Below are 16,445 nucleotides of genomic sequence, written 5' to 3'. Positions count from 1 at the left end.
TTTTAGAACATTTACATATGTTTCTAATCTAAAAGGTTACTAAATGTTCCACCTTAGATGTAGTCTCCTCCTTATTTCCATTATTTCCTTAATGTTACTTACTTGCTTGCAAAATGCTTTGCCTGTGAACCTCAGAGTGTAGAAATCTTCCCTAGAGTGTGCTGAAGACCCTCCAATGGCAGATGGAAGATGTGGTTTTAATTCAGCCCTTCCTAGCAACCTTATTCTTATGTGACAAAGGAAAATCTACTTTCTCGTCTGTAATTTCAAGCAGAGTAACCAAGCACAGAAACCCAATAGAGGTACCAAACGGTAAAACTGTTGATACAATGTTGAGAAAGGTTGCTACTACTACTGAGAAAATGAATGATAATTTAAAAAGTTACTTAGCCTATATCCGGTGTTTTCACTCATTTGCATTCAACCTAATCAATAAGAAAGCTGTCAAAGTTAATATGAATTCTCCATGTGATGAGAAATTCAAATAAATGTTATATTTGACTCTTTACCATCTGTACGAATTAATAAATTAAAAGGAAAACTCCAAACAATAAACAGCAAACCATATCTCACTTTGGTACTCACTTTCTATAAAAGGCAGAGGATTAATTACAATTTCATAAGCCCCTCTGCCACATAACCAATACACTGTCTACAAAGTTATACTTCCTTTGTAACTAGTAGTTTTCCAGAACTTGGAGTGGATTGTATAGTTTTAGTCAGTTGCATATTAATAAAATTTTTACTGGAAAACCATCTCATAAGATATATGACTATTAAAGAATTAAATGCTAAGAATTTGTTAAATAACAAGACAGGACAATAAAATCACTTTTAAGAAAAAGACGTGACAAAATTCCATGAAATAGATAAAAGTTAAAAAGAAAATATTGTAGAATTTATAAAGCTCTGCAAGAGCTATTTCAAATATTTTAAATGAATTAAAAAAATCATCAAATCATTACTCAGATTCTAATTGGTATATTTAAGTGAGACAACAGATTTATTTTAAAATGTCAAAATGTACAATATGTTGAAAATACATTTTGAATATATTTTAAATATATGATGAATATTTATGTCAGTTCTTAAGTATGCGAGAGGAAGTATAATTTTAGAAAATTCTTTTGAAGGTCGACGGCTCATCTGCCTGCTTGGTTGGGTTGAGAATCACCCGGACAGTCAATAAAGCCCTCTGCTAGGTGCATCTTTGAGAGGATTGCAGAAGGAAAGAGGAACCATTCTGAGCATGCATGTCTTGTCCTATCAACTAGGGGACAGAGGAGAAAAAGGGAAATGAGAAAGCCTGGAGTGCAGGCATTCACTCTCCCTGATTCCTGGGCCTTGATGTTAGTTCCATGACACTGCCACACTGTGTCACAGAGCTGTGGCTGAGATGTCCTAAAACTTTTTAAACTTGGAGCAAAACCAACAGTTCCTTCCCTGGGGCTGTGCTGCAGCACATTTGTCACAGTGAAGTAAAATGCAAGTCCCATAGAGATGTTTGGAGGAACGGCTAGTAATCAGAAGTCTAAGCTACTGTTAGCTCTTTGCTCTTCTGATGGTGTGTCAGAGGACATTCCTGCCATTTGAACTAAAAGTAGACAAAAACAAAACAAAACAAAACAAAAAAAAAAAAAAAAAAAAAAAAAACCAGGGGTCGGGGGACTAGTGCAAAATGATACTAAGGGAGTGGAGACTATTGCTATCACCAAACAAAAGCTCTCCACGGTTATTGCCTATTTGCTTGCCTAAGTTTCCAAGTAGACCCTCACGGTATTGGGTGGGTGGTCTGTATGTATTCCATTAGCCACTGGACTGTAATTCTAGCACACTGGCTCACAGCTGGTTTTCAGTAAATACGTGTTGAGTAAGTGAAATTAGACCACAGCAAGGTTTTGAAAGCATAGGATGCCTGTTTATTTCACAGTTGAACTGGTTTCCACATCACAGACTACCATGCCTTGTCTTAGATTCTTAACTGAATCCTTAAGTGGTATTTGGTGTCTTGGCTTCTTGGCTATGTCTGTTCAACCAGGAACTACCTTTGATTTCCTGTTCAATATTTTGGTTTATCCACAAATAAAGCTATTCAAATCTATACTTGAATTATGAAGTCTCAACCATCATAGTTCTTTGAATACAATCCCTTAGAAGTCTATTTCCAATTTTTCTCTTACACCTGGGGTCAATAGTTTCTGAAATTTTGTAATTTTACAACTTTATTGTCTTCCCAACCCATAAATATCCATGTAGCAAAAGTTCAGGTGAAGAAAATTTAGAAGGAATTCTAACATTCAATTTCTTTTATGTTTCCCATACCATACAGAAAGTAATAACTGTATGTTGTTAGGGCATATAACTAAATTGAAGACAAGTTATGTTTATGGCAATATAGTAGAAAACATATACTCCAATAAATCAACATGGAAAACCCCCATTGGTTATTTAGTCAGACACTGAAAATCTAATAGGCCTTAGCTTGAATTTTTTAGAAAAGTGAAAAATACCTTGCTGCAGGAAACCAAGTGACTTAAAAATAGATTTATAAGAGTATGAAAATTAATAAAAGATTATCAGTGCTTTGGGAATTATAAAAATAGAAACAATGAGAGAGCTCTATAAAAGTTTTCTCTACAAAACCTGAGAGGATTTTTTTTTCATATCCAAGATAGGGATAAATGAGTTCAAGCATGCAACAAGTTCTGGGCACCAAGAGTGATTATAAAAAGCTTATGCTGCCTCAATTTTGTGACAGTCTTCACCCCAGCAATGGAATTTCTTTTAAAAGTAAGGGACATTTTAGAAGTGTTTTAGTATTTAAATTATTAAATGCATACATTTGTTTTTAGGACTGATGCTTGGCAAAGGATAACCAGTTATGATGATCACCTGTCCCTCAAAAAGCATTTGTTTGACTTTGGATGAACCAGAAATAGCTTTTCATCACTGCAAGAATCATCCACTTTAGTTCAGTTGAAAGTAAGTGAGTGTTTTGCCTAATGATACTTATATCATTTATGTGAGAGCTAGGCATTATAGAAGTAGAGGACACAACAAAAAGAAAATAAAAAACATGCAACAAGATAACAAGTATAGAAAGGTTTTCTTGAATTTGAAAATTTCAAGACTATTACTGTGCCAAAGAACTTTATTCCAACAAAATGGTTAAGATATGGCTTAATTAAAAATAACACTATTTGGCATTGATGCTCTCTTATAAAGGTCACATCCAAATATATCTAGGCAAATACCAAGCCATGCTTTTTCCGTTAGCTGAGTATTCTGGCACAGATCATCACTTTTCTCAAAATGTTTATTAGTTCTGTTTAGCTCTACTCCTCTCAGAGTCTCTCCATATATTGAAATTTTTCAATAAATACCAATGGCATTTTTATCAGAGTGACTTAGGCTGTGCTCTGGTTAGTACAACTATGCTTGGCTCTCAAAGGAAATCCAAGAATCTGGTAGCTGTTCATCAACAAGGCTGAATGTCTCAACTTGTCTTCAGTCTATGTTCAAATCCCAATAAAGGAACATACCTTCAACAAGCTAGATGAATGAGCTTGTCAGTGAAAATGATTGCAAGCAAGGAAAGGCCAAAGTTCCCTTCATCTACATCCTTTTATGTGGGTTGCCACAAAAATGTGAGGCCCAGATTTAGGGCTAGTCTTCATACCTCAAATGATTCAATCAAGAAAATCCCTTACAGGTTGATTACAGATATAGTCAAGTTGATAACCAAGATTAGCCATTATAATCTCAAACATTCATTAACTAATGTATGTGTCATAAATTCTCTTTTGTTAATATGCCTACAGTACTTTTGTTGAGCAGAATATCTTTTTAAGTTTGAAGGCCAATATTTTTACATTAAAATTTTCTAATTGCTATATCAACAACCTCCATGTACACTCTAGTGATCATTTGCAGAATTACATTTCCTTCAAAAAATTGTAAAAATAATCACTGGTGGGAAAAAGTACAAAGACATTGAACCATCATGGAATGGTCTCCACATATGTTGAAGCCCATGCTCAGGGAAATTGGTATCAGTGTTGCAGTCACATTTTCAGGTATATTTAACTGTAGCTATAACCCAGACATTTCTCAATTTATGCTTATAGAGCCCTCAATCATGTGACAGTACATCCTTCTAATACATTATTTTGAAGCCATTTGAAATACTTATCACTGAAAAACATTCCACTGTCAAAAGATTCATCATACATTTGATAACACAATGGACCACTAAAAGTCTACTGACTTGGCAATGTGAATTAAACAAAATATTGTCTGAGAATTCACTGTAACAAGAATAGTTGATAGGATCAATTGTTCCAACGTGTATTTAGTGAGCACCTGTTATTATACGTGCTACATTGGACAGTGGGCATTTAATGACAAACAATGCAGAAATGATGACTTTTATGCTTTTAGTTGTAGATGTACTTCTCTGGTTAGTAGCCTGCCCACATTGATAGATTTACCTGATCAGTAGACTTCCCTGTTTAGCAACACTTGTCCAGGGTGTTAAGAAGTAGAAAGAAGGTCTCCAAAAACCTCTAGAGGGATAGACATTTAAACAGGTATTCTGGCCAGTACTCCATATTTTAGAGGAATGAATAATTCATCAGTATGAATGGGTCAGAAACATCTAATTAATCAAGTTCAATAATGGTGTTCAGCTAAACACACATATCAGATGTCTTACAAAATTTCTTTAAATAATTTTTTTTTCCTTTCTGTAAGTAGAATTTCCCAAACTTGAGCAAAGTAGCCTATCTTTATACTTAGAATTTGTTTATGGATTACTGGTGGATAAATGCATAGATAGTTGAAGGTTTTACAAGAATGTCAAGAAAATTTAGAAGGGTTGTGTGGATCTAGAGGAGATCTACTGCTGAGCCCACAACATGGCCTTGCTTCTTTCAAGTTGTGTTAATTGAGTACATGTCTCTTATGGGTGTGCAAGGTTAATTCATTGACTATAAAGGTTAATTCATTCAACTATATTATAAATATATTACAGTCTTTTACCAATCTTTTAATTGCCATAGAAAAAGATTTCTAGGATGATTTCTATGTTAATTAACAATCATTTCATTCTCACTGTACTGGTGACTGTATGTATTTCTGAGAGCTGCAGTTGTCTAGTAAACTTTCTTTGCATAGACTTCATTTGTCCATGGCCAACAAGGGAATGCTTCTGTGTCCAGAGCAACTGAACAAGGAAGGTCCTAATGTGTACCTTCTAAGTTAGGAATTTAGTGTTGCCTTTAATCTCAAAACATACATGGTGACCCATGCTGACAGGGTATAGAAGCAGAGAGTCAGGAGTTCAGGGCCCTTCTCTACAACATTTTTGGGCTAGCAAGATGTCTTAGAGACTAAAAGTGATTGCTATGCAAGCCTGATAAACTGAGTTCAGTCCCTGGATCTCATGGTAAAAGGAAGGTCCACTTTTGAGGACTAACCTCTAATATCCACTTGCACATGTGTGCCCAAACACACACAAATACGTGCATACACACACACACATATCACAAAAAAGGCACACTATTGTATTTCATAATTTTACCCGAGACACTGATAAATGATCTTCTCATTGGACTCTGAAAAGACTCTGAAAATTTCTACATCCTTATTTTTCTTCAGGGTCTATCATCAAGCCTGTCACCTATGCAGCTTCCATAAACACTTCCTCAGCTTAAGAAATTTGCTCTAGTTTTTATATATGGAAGAATGCCCATAATAAGTCCATGGACATGGACAATGGAAGTATCTTTTCAATTTAGTGTTCATTTGGGTATTTAAAAGTTAGTTATGAAGGCTGTACTAACCCAAGACTCTTCTACAAATATTACTGAATGTGAAATTTTTATATTAGTCTTTGGTGACAGTTGGCAATAGAAAGATGCTTGGTTATGTTACTCAACTATATTCATGTCTACAAGCAAGAATATTTCCTAAGAATGATGGTCATGAGATGGGTAGGCAAGGCTGAGGACAGAAACAGGACAGATAACATACTCATTTTCCTTATGTTAATGAACACACTGATATTGTCACCTCTAGTAGAAAATATCCAAACTTCTTATTCTTGTGGATAGTTTATTTTAGCATTTTCCAACCAGGTCCTTATATATTAACATAATAAAGGTCAACAAAAAGGTTAACAAAACCAAACTAAGAAATAAAATTCATTTTCTATCCATGATAATTTTACAGAAAAAAATTCCTCTATGGTAAGAATCTGAATTTTTAAAGAAAAATTCCATCTATTTAAGATAATTGTTCATTGAAAATGAACAATTTTAAAAATGTATTATTTTCCCAAGCTCAGTCACAGGGAAATTTTGGAGTGGTTTTATTTGATTTTTACCTATTTGTTCTGGAACTTTCGTGCCCTCATACTGACCTATTTCATTTATTAATAGTCTATTTAGCCCACTCGTGGAAGCCTACCCACCCATGACTTCAGTAGCTTCCCATTCTCCATCAGCACTTTTTTTTTTTTTTTGCCAACTGATATATCATTCCCCATCTGTTGTAATTGCCATGTTCTTTCTAGCACAACTCCGCCTTCAGCTTTCCTCCTAGCCACCTACCTTGCTATCCCTCCATCTGCTAGCACAATGAACATCTCTGCAACATATTCCTAAGCAAAACCATGGCAAGTTTTACATATAAGCTTAGCAAACATTCATTTCTTAGAGGACCAGTACAATGACAGTAACAACTGACTACTCAGTCTCTTAGATAGAGATCATATCGACATTTACCATTTGATTACTTCTACATCCTAAAATTATTGGTTGTGCTCAATATTTTTCCATGAATAATATGTACTGAATAATAGAGTTACTGTCCTTCATAAGGACTAATGATTTTGATAGTGTTCTTCAGAGTCCTACTTTCTATGTTGTCCAATTTGTTAATTATACATGGCTCGTTGTCCAAAGATTTGTGTTTAGTGAATAAAGACAACCTTTCCTTGAATACCACATCCTCACAACAGTTTACTTCAACTCTGTAAGCTTAATGAGTCAGAATTATGTTTGAATTGAGTCATGTGCTAGAGTCACCTATAAGCTATCAAAGACGTTATGTAAATAAATGCCAACATGGTAATTGCAGGTTAAAATTTTTTGATACTTACATTGCACAAAGACTACATCTCCCTCAATATTGATATACTTACTTAATAAATGTAGGCTTGTTTCCATGTAGTGGATGAACATATACTAGAAGTTAAGGAAGTCATGGGAAAACACTAATAATCTTATACTTAGTTACCCATACATTTATCTAAATTATTCACACTATCAACTATGACTCTGAGACTACTTAAGGTCATGCTTATAAGAGGCTCACTCAGAATTTATCTTTCCATTTAAAACAACAGTTGGATTAAAGAACAATTTTTTAAACACTAAGATTGATATCCTGGGAGTATACTGCTCTAGTTATTTTAATTGGTATTATACTAAGAAAATGGTTTCATGTTTGCTTTTTATTGGCTTTACGTTTTAGGTTTGATAATGATAGATGTGGAAATGAGATGACACTCATTGGTCATTGAAAAGGCAACTTCTTATCTTCTCAGATTCTAAAGATCTGACCTCACACCAGGAAGATTTACACAGATATATAGAAGCTGATCAGAAGGCAGAATGAGTGAAATGAACAGAGGCTGGTTTGATTTCAGTGACCACTAGAACACAGAAACTATTATCTTCTACTTTTCCTGCAGTACATGATGATTGGTGGTCCAAAGAATGAGATGCTATAGTATGGTATGGGCATTGTGTTGGTCAGTATACACTTGAAAAAAAATGCATTCAAGTTGTTTACTAACTCTAGTAACTGGTTAACTGTATTAAAGGCAGTCCCTCCCAGGTAAGCAAAGTAAAATAATCAGAACCCAGAGAATAAATGACTGACAACCATTAAAAAGAAATGTTAAGAATTATGTGACATGGGTTAGAAGATTCTTTGGCTGCAAATGTCTTCAGTGAGGTTGTCAATGTCTGTGAGTGCTAAGTATGCAAGATCAAGCCTTACACATTATTCTGGCAGCAAAGGTTTAGTAACTGGCCCCATTATTCTTCTCAAGTCTACATTCCTTTGTTATGTTTCAGGATTGACTTCAGAATAGACACTTTGAACCTTTTCACTGATACTTCTATGAATATTCTACTACCAGAATCCACTTTCAAACTGGGAATATGGGTCTTCATTTCTTCCATGGTTTTTGCCAAACACTTTTGGCTGATAGATTATTGTACTTCCCACCCTCTGCTTTTATTTATTTGATCCCACTGAAATTTAAGTTCATCATCTTCTTTTGCATATACAGAGCCAGAGAACACATTAGATCCTAATGAAGTACTTATCACACTAAGTTTCCCATGAGAGGAAAGGTATTAAGAAATTACAAAAATGGAGTGAAGTACGGCGGGGGTTCGGGGGTAGGAGGTGTTTAGTTGCTGAAATAGTACCAAGCAGGTCTTTCAAATGACATAAACCTCAGGCAGCTCTATTTTTGTTTGTTTTCAGGGTCTCTCTATGTAACCTGAAATTCAAAGAGTTTCAGGAAGACATCACCACACACTTCAGTCAAATTCAAAGAGCATTTCTGGGGTGGGGGTTGCTGCAGAGGTGATTTCACAGTTAAGAAACCTTGATGCTATTCCCTTGGAAGCAAGTTGGGTTGCTGGCATTCCAGGTTGCTCACAGTCATCTATAACTAACAGCAGCTCCAGGTTAGCCAATGCTTATGTCTGGTCTCCTGGAGCACACATACATAGCATACACACTGTTACACATAATTACAATGTAATGAAAAGTAAAGCTCAAGAAAGGAGTATATATGAAAAATATACCATGTAGTATTAAGGGAACATTTTTAGGAGGGGCTATTTCTTTTTTATTTTTTAACCATTTTTTACAATGGGAGATCAAGGGAGATGAAGTCTTTCCATGTCAATCTTTGTTATCAGTTCAAACACCTCTCTGAGGCTTTTGTCAGCCCACCAAATTCTCTATGGTGAACTTCCATTCAAATCCAAACTATTATATAATCAATTTTTATATGTGTTAATGTCTGTGAAAACAGAAACACTATCCCTTTTCATATATATTTATTGTTATGTCTCTTCATCTTCCACAGGTGATCTGCAATGCCCCACAATCTTACCTGAATTATTTATACATGTGTGTGCTACTCTGCATCATACAAAGATGTTTTTAAACTATTTTAGTTCTGAGATTGTTTAATTGTTTAGGTTTGGTAAGAGTAGATTTGGAATGAGAAAAAACAAACTTGTTATTCCCATAGATACTGGGACAAAAGAGCACCTCACACTTGGCTCTTTTAAGACACATGGTGTCTAGTTGGAAGGTGGAGGAGAGAGCACACTCCTCTACTTAGACGTACTACAAAATGGTCCATTTCATATCTATACCAAGCTTATTCTGTATTGGAAACCTACAAATATATCATTTTGAGATATTCATGTCACCTGATTGCCCACTCTAAATTACTAACCTACTTTTAAATGGATTATCAAGCCTTACATTAATGAACCATAGCAGAATTCTAAAACACTGATGCTTCAGAAGTATGGTCTGTGTAAAATACCAATTCTTGGACTGGAGAAATGGTTCAGTTAGTTGTTAAAGGCTAGGCTCACAACCAAAAATATAAAATACCAATTCTATCAATTTTCCTTTCAAGTTTTGTATTTTATGTTTGGCTACTACAGCCTTCACTCCATTTCTCCTCCCTGTTTGTGTTATGTCATGCTTTTCACTTTTCCCTTCCAACCATATCTAATAGGATTATTACCTTGTCACTGAAATTGCCATTTTTGTAAGGTTGAGATTAAAAATTCTTATGAATTTCTCCCAAGTGATCCCAATTGAGCATCCACAGAAATTAATCCTAACCGCTATTATAGGTAGGCACTGAATCCATGTCACCCCATATTTCCCTCTTGTGACCTAGAAACTACCTTACTGTGACTATCAACATATTGCACTGTACTGTATTTATTTTGGTTTCCCTTCAGCCATATGTAGCACATAGTACTTTCATTACATTCACCACTCAGAATTTACTATGCATCCCTAGGCAATAGCATCTCTATAAATTCTGCCCCCTCCTGCTTCCTTTTTCACATTTGCTTTGAATTCTAAGGGCCACCCCCAAGCAGAAGGCATTTGAGAATTAAACATTGTGACTCAGCATCAAGTGATTTCAATAGACAGGTAACTCCCTCTACCAGTTTCCCTTCCCTCATGGGGAACTCCACCTTTGAGCTTCCTTCTGTAACTGAACATCTCAGAACATTTCAGACAGCATGTCTATGCCACACCACGCTGCTGACAGAGCCCAGGTGATAGAGAGAGACTGGCAGAACTCCTGTGCTCTGGGAATGCTTCAGAAGTGGATTTCCTGGCTTCTTCTCACTGTTAGGGATTTGTTTTTGTTTTTGTTTTTCAGGAAAATGATGCCCATTGTATTAAAAAAAACTATTTGTCTTTCTCTACCACTGGTTACAGAAAGATGACTTAACAAATATCTTATTAAATTAAGCCTCAACAAATATGTTGCATACATATTGCATGAATTTTTACTGATATTACTTCTGTATTCTGAAAGCAATCTTAGGAGTTAATGTTCCAAATATTTATCTGCACTTCTGAACTGACACATTTAGCAAGCAGCTTTAATTGACAAAGACTAATGACTGATACAGTCATACATTCCTATGTGTTCAGTTGGCTGAGTTAGTGAAAATTTTCTTTGTCTCATATACAGAGAACTCTATGATTCTCATAAGCATAATTCTTAAAACACTAGAGAAAAATTTATAATTTCCAAGTAAATTTTATTTTAGTCTATTGCTCTGGTCTTTTTGGAATAACATGTTCTTGACAGTAGAAGGGGCAGTGTAGGAAAAAGTCAAACTGTCCTGTTTCTAACAAGGTTTTCCCTCAAGGACATACTAGTCCAAATGGGTCGCTTCACTTACATCTGCTTAAAAAAATGAAAGGCTGTTTTTGAGTATGTCTTAGTTTTGCTGTGGTTCCCTTTACTTCCAGGAGAGCTGAGTATTTTGGGTATCAGGACCTTTTTGTACACTTTGAAATGCCGACATCACGGTAATAATCCTAGCCGAAACCCTGCCACAGCCCTGCCAAAACTTCTCCAGCAGGAGGTAATTTCCACTTACTGATACAGCAGCTCACTCCCAAGCTGCCCCTCCCCAGTCTGCTAGCTTTCTTCCAAACAAGGCATACACATCTAAGTTCCTGCACATTTTTGAAAAGCCTTGGCATGCAACATAAATAGTTTACATCCATGCTGTCAAATATATAAAATAATGCCATTTCTCAATTAACATGATCACTGAGAGTCCTGCCACCCTTGCCGGATGAACCGGGATCTCTATCATCAGTGCTGCATCGTCCTTTTATCCCAACTCAGCACATTACCTAACCTAGAGAAAAATCTTGGACTCACCGTCTGTGTTGAACCATCTGCCGATCTTGGTATAATATCTACTTCAAATTGTCCCTGTGAATAGACTCGGGGAGAGTTATGACACACGCTGTGTCTCTTCTGCAGCAGAAGGCAAGTTAAAAGGACTTCAAGCTGTGACCTCAAAGGCAGGCACAACCGCTCCCATCCTTCAGCCAACCTTCGGCGAAGAACAGGTTATAAGACTGCAAAGCTGGCTCTCTACATAGCAATACTTTGAAATAAAGCATTCTGGGCTGTGAGCTGTGGATTTACATCCCCGAACCCGGCTGGCTAGACTCAATGCTGCTTCTATGCCTGAAAATATTAAGCATTTCACTGCAGTCACTTAATGCAAGAAACTATCCGAGGCGACTTCACAAACCCTGTCATTCTGTTCAGGGGACTAAAGAACGAGCAGGGCATGCATAATTCATGCATTGGAGTCTTCAATGCACTTCCTGTAGCCTGGGCTCTACCCAGTAATGGGCTATTGATCACCTCATCCCTAAGACAATCGGAGCTCCCTGATTGGTTTATTTCCACAAATAAAATTCCAACTTTAATCATAGGCTGAAGCCTCCAGCCTGGCTGCAGCTTCTCAGGGAAGACATTCCCATAGCCGAAATGACATCTGCAAGCTGCAGGATTTTGAAGCTGTACTCCTTTGGTCAGAAACTACAGAATCTATTTTCTTTTCATCAGAAAGAAAACATTGTCAGGATGATACATAGCGCCTTCTCCATCATTCAGAGACATCAACAAGGACAAGTGAAAATTAAGGAAATAAATACATAAAAGAGTAACCTGTGGAAAAAAAAAATTAGGAACCTTTGTCCTGACCTCATTCAGTCATTGCTCTTAGAGGAATTATTCTAAAATAGTTAGCTTGTCATTTCAATAATGTGCAAAGGTATTCTTTTATTGGAATTCATAATTGGTAATGTGGTTATCCATATTAAATATCTAGACACAATTAGTTTTATTCTGGGTGTGTCGGTGGTTCTGAAATCTTTCTCTAGGAATTTAAGCTTCAAAGAACACACCATTGTTTACAATGACCGAAAATAAACAGCTGTTCAATAAAATGCAATTTTATTATGCTCATTTAATTATGTTCAGACTCATCAAAAAATAAAAACAAAAACAAAACAGGTTCCAGCACTGTAAAATGACATTATATTTGCAGAAATACTATAGTGGGAGATCCCTGTGAATCTGAAAATGTGTGCATCTATAAATAGTGCACATTTACTCAAAGGCCCTCTGGACTGATACTAGTTGTTTTATGTTTCTGCACAGGAGGAGTGAACATAATGCCCTTAAAGTCACTGAGAGCCATGCAATCATGTTTTCCCAAGGACTTTATACTTTTTATACACACACACACACACACACACACACACACACACACAAACACATATGCAATTTATATTTCAATCCTATCACACTGATAAAACCAGAGCGAAACCTTCTTGACTTGGGGCTAAAGAACCACTATGAGGGACCATCCATTCTCCCAACCTACATTTCAGATTGCATTAAACAATCACCTTTAAAGCAGGCACGATTCTGTTGGTCTTGAGTAAACCAACAACAGATACCACCACTTAGAGGCAGTATAGGTACTGATGGCAACAGAGGTCCAATAGAGAAGTGAGTCAAATTAATACATCTTTTTCCAGGTGCATATGACATGTAATATCTGCACCTGACAAATAGAGATTCCCCTAGAACATTCTACAGGGTGGTGTAAGAAACAAATCACCCAATGACTTTGATGATAATAAATTCTGAATTCATACTATTTTTTTTTGCCCTGAGAATTTCCTACTTTTGTCTTTATATATTGCTGTCCATCTAACAAATTTGAACTAAATTACACAATGGGGTTTATATATTTTTATGTCTTTACAAGACATACAAGATTGAAAGAACTTGAATATTTTTGAAATTATTATTGCAATTTATTAAAATACACAATTACTCAGGAAAGAGTGTCTCATTTAAAATAGCAAAGGTTGGGGATAGAGAGATGCCTAAGCAGTTAAGAGCACTGATTGCTCTTCTAAAGAACCTGGATTCAGTTCCTAGAACCCACCTTGTAGCTCAGTCATCTGTAACTCTAGTTAAAGAGGCTCCAGCATCTTCTGGCCTCTGAGTGCACCATAGTAAATGGACCTGCATGCACAAAGAACACCCATCCAGATGTAATAAACACCTATATATATAAAATAGAATAAGTCTTTTTAAAATTTAAAGTAAATAAATACATAAGTGAAAAAGTAAAAATAAAAATGACAGGTTTGGAAGGTATTGAGCATGAGGATATTAGAATACTATTATACAGAGATTCTAAGTAACTGATATAATGTTCAATAACTATAAATGACATGATTCAATAGAGTTATAGTCAATAAATGGAAAGAAAACCTGTGTCTTTTTCCATAAAACCTTTCATGACACAGATCTAAAATTCAGATTGTGAATTATGTATGCCCACTCTCTGAAAATGGCGAGAGAAACGTGTACACACACACACACACACACACACACACACACACACACACACACACACGGGTAGGGGGAATGACAAACTGTTGACCTAGATTGAACCAAGAATTAGAAGCCAGCAAAAAAAGAGAATCATGTGGATTCAGACAAACAATGAAGATTGTAAATCCCAAGGAAGTCAGAAGCTTAAGTGAGTCCTGAATGAAAGTGACCATGGAAAGCAGACTACATCACTTCCAGGTAAAACAAGGCCCAAGGCTGTAATAAAGACAGTGTCTATTTTCCCGAAGTCTGGCTATTCCTGAGGGGAAAAAGCAAATGAACAAACACTTAACCAATCTTTCCAGATGGATGGAAAACAGAGATGATCATTTGAAATAAATTTGATCTCTTGGCAGACCAAATGGCTTTCCAATATTTTAAATTTATAATGCCTACAAAAATACAGAATGGATTCCACAATAGAGAGTAAATCAAATCAAAATTTCAGATAAACTAAGTCATATGTTAGAATGTCAAATCTGTGATATCTGTAACTAATCTCCTTGACTCGGGTCATTTTAAACAATGTATGAGGTATTTTCAATAACCCAGAAATAATGAAACAATAAAAATAATATCAGGAAAATTTGGAGGAATAATTTTTTTGGTGTTTCCAAGTTAAAATATGAAGACTATGAACAAGGAATGTGTGCAACTTGCCATTGAAGATTCTCTGCTTTATTAATATAACAAAATACTCTTACCCATACCCATTATCCTTTGAATATTTTTAAAAAATATTTATGCAACTTCTATATGTCAAGAAAGTTTTACTAGATGCTAGAACACCAATCATGCACATAGCAGTGTTGCACAGAGTTTAGATATTATTTCAGAAAGCATGCAAATATCTTGAACAGAGAGAGAGAATATAATTGCCATGATGCATATCAAGATTTAAAGCTGAGGAACACAGATACTGAGCTTGTGTATTCCAGTATTTCAGGCATAATGGCAAAAATATTAGTATGACTACCTATCAATGGGAACACTTGGGAATGAATCATTGATAGCAATGATATTTAAAGAAACTGATTGGCATAATGGGAAGAACATAGGTTGTAATGACAGGATTTATATCAGGCCTTCCTCACATGAACATTGTGACCCTGCACATGGCATTCACAATTCTTGAACATGAGTTTTGTCATGTACAATGAATGTCAATGTGTATTTATCATGGTTTGGGTGAGAATTGGATAAACAACTTAGAGCAAAGCACAGTCACTGCAAGGACACTGGTAAAGCTTGAAGTCTACTTCCACTGCTTCATCTAAGTTTTCATTAAGCTCATAGACTCACGAGGAAATTTAAATATTCTGATCGCCTTGTGCTACTCATCACAGTTTCTGATATGGGAAGGACTTTAAAACGTTGCTGCCTTTGAAAACTAGATTTTATAAGAGAGGGCTTGTAGGAACAGGCATTTCGAGAGGAAAAGAATGTCACATGAACATGAAGGGAAGCAAGACATTACAGTAAACTTAAAAAAGCCAAGGCAACCAAGGTTATGACATGGTGGGATACCCCGCACATATTGATGGTAGGGGAATTTGGGACACTATAGTTATATTGATGCTATGAGAAGATATGACATCATGAACATATTAATGCTATAAGCAGGTGGGTCATCATGGACATTCTGATATATTGAGAATATGGGACACAGTGTGAATAGCAATGATATGAGAATATAGGACACCATGAAAATATCAATGCCATGAGAATATGAGACAGATACCATAGACATATTGATACTATGAGAATGTGGGACACTGGATATAGCAACACTATGAGAATGTGGGACATTGTGGACATATTGAGGGTATAAGAATATAGAACATTATAAGCTCGTGTCTTGGTATAAGACAAAATGATTTATAAAGATATTCTTTTTTTTTCCTATTAGGAGAGAATTTTATTTTAAAAGTGTCACCTTAAACTGCAAGAATGTCTATTAAACATCACAATTAAACATACCAAAGGAGCCATGTTGTCACAATGCCCACTTACCCACCCCCCAGACATCTCAAACCTACCCTTGCTGACCTTTTATACCCCCTTCTATTTTTCTTTTCTTTTTTTCTTTTTATTAAACAGGAGAAAGTAGACATATATGTGTTAGCAAATGCCCACTCTCTGTTTTCACATAGACAGACGGTGCAATCTCTGAGCCCAATATACAGAGAAAGGAAAAAAAAAACTAGAATTCTAGGCACTACTACACAGGGGCCTAGCGCCCCCAGCCTCCAGCAGAGCCCAGGGAGCCACGGGGCTTTTCTTTTTCCCCTACAGAGAATGTTGGGGGTGTTGAATCCATAGTTTGAGACAAAGACAAAAAATGAATTTAAAACAGAAG

General features: G+C 35.9%; 1 protein-coding gene across 2 annotated transcripts in view; it reads right to left on the bottom strand.

Annotated features, from left to right (window-relative positions):
* Cntn1 (contactin 1) overlaps nucleotides 1-16,445 on the bottom strand; it is a 258,096-nt gene that overhangs the window by 148,866 nt on the left and 92,785 nt on the right. The window contains exon 1 of one of the 2 annotated variants that reach the window (XM_051189701.1): nucleotides 11,534-12,004. The exons of the other annotated variant lie outside the window; for it this stretch is intronic. The gene's annotated coding sequence lies outside the window, so the exon portion shown is untranslated. Of the gene's footprint in view, nucleotides 1-11,533; nucleotides 12,005-16,445 lie in introns of those variants that run through there. 2 annotated transcript variants of the gene reach the window in all.

The sequence above is a fragment of the Phodopus roborovskii genome, unplaced genomic scaffold, assembly GCF_943737965.1.
Source record: "Phodopus roborovskii unplaced genomic scaffold, PHOROB, whole genome shotgun sequence".
Lineage (NCBI taxonomy): Eukaryota > Metazoa > Chordata > Mammalia > Rodentia > Cricetidae > Phodopus > Phodopus roborovskii.
This window is presented reverse-complemented; position numbering and strand designations above follow the sequence as displayed.